The 453-nt window shown below is 55.2% G+C and overlaps 1 non-coding gene across 1 annotated transcript; it reads right to left on the bottom strand.

Moving 5' to 3' along the window:
• Trnac-gca (transfer RNA cysteine (anticodon GCA)) lies at positions 1-72 on the bottom strand. The gene has a single exon. It is a non-coding gene; the product is annotated as a tRNA-Cys (tRNA).
• Positions 73-453: the final 381 nt, after the last annotated feature.

Raw genomic sequence — 453 nt, forward strand, 5'->3', positions numbered from 1 at the left:
AGGGGACACCCGGGTTTGAACCGGGGACCTCTCGATCTGCAGTCGAATGCTCTACCACTGAGCTATATCCCCTGTCGCTTCTCGTCGGCCCGCCACGCCCAATGATAATGTGATTCCCCGCGTACTGTACTCCGCGCCCGCCCCGCCACGCCCCGCGCAGCGCTCGCGGCCCAGCGGCCCGCGCAGACGGCTGACGTCAGCTCCCGCGTCGTCGAGTGCCACCGCCAAGCCAACTCGGCGCCTCTGCTAACGCCCCGATCATCTGCGAATTTCTCATTGCTTTTAGTAGTAACCCTTGAATCGCTAGTGGACGACGCACAGAAACACACTGGTACACTTTAGGATATCCTACTAATCCCTCACCTTTCAGAATGAAGATTATGTCACATATGTTGTAGGAACTAATAAGTGGGTAAATGTGTGGGTCTTTTTCTTTTCATCTGGTATTTAATG

This window comes from Frankliniella occidentalis, unplaced genomic scaffold (genome assembly GCF_000697945.3).
Source record: "Frankliniella occidentalis isolate FOCC.00 unplaced genomic scaffold, Focc_3.1 Scaffold84, whole genome shotgun sequence".
In the NCBI taxonomy this organism is placed as follows: Eukaryota; Metazoa; Arthropoda; class Insecta; order Thysanoptera; family Thripidae; genus Frankliniella; species Frankliniella occidentalis.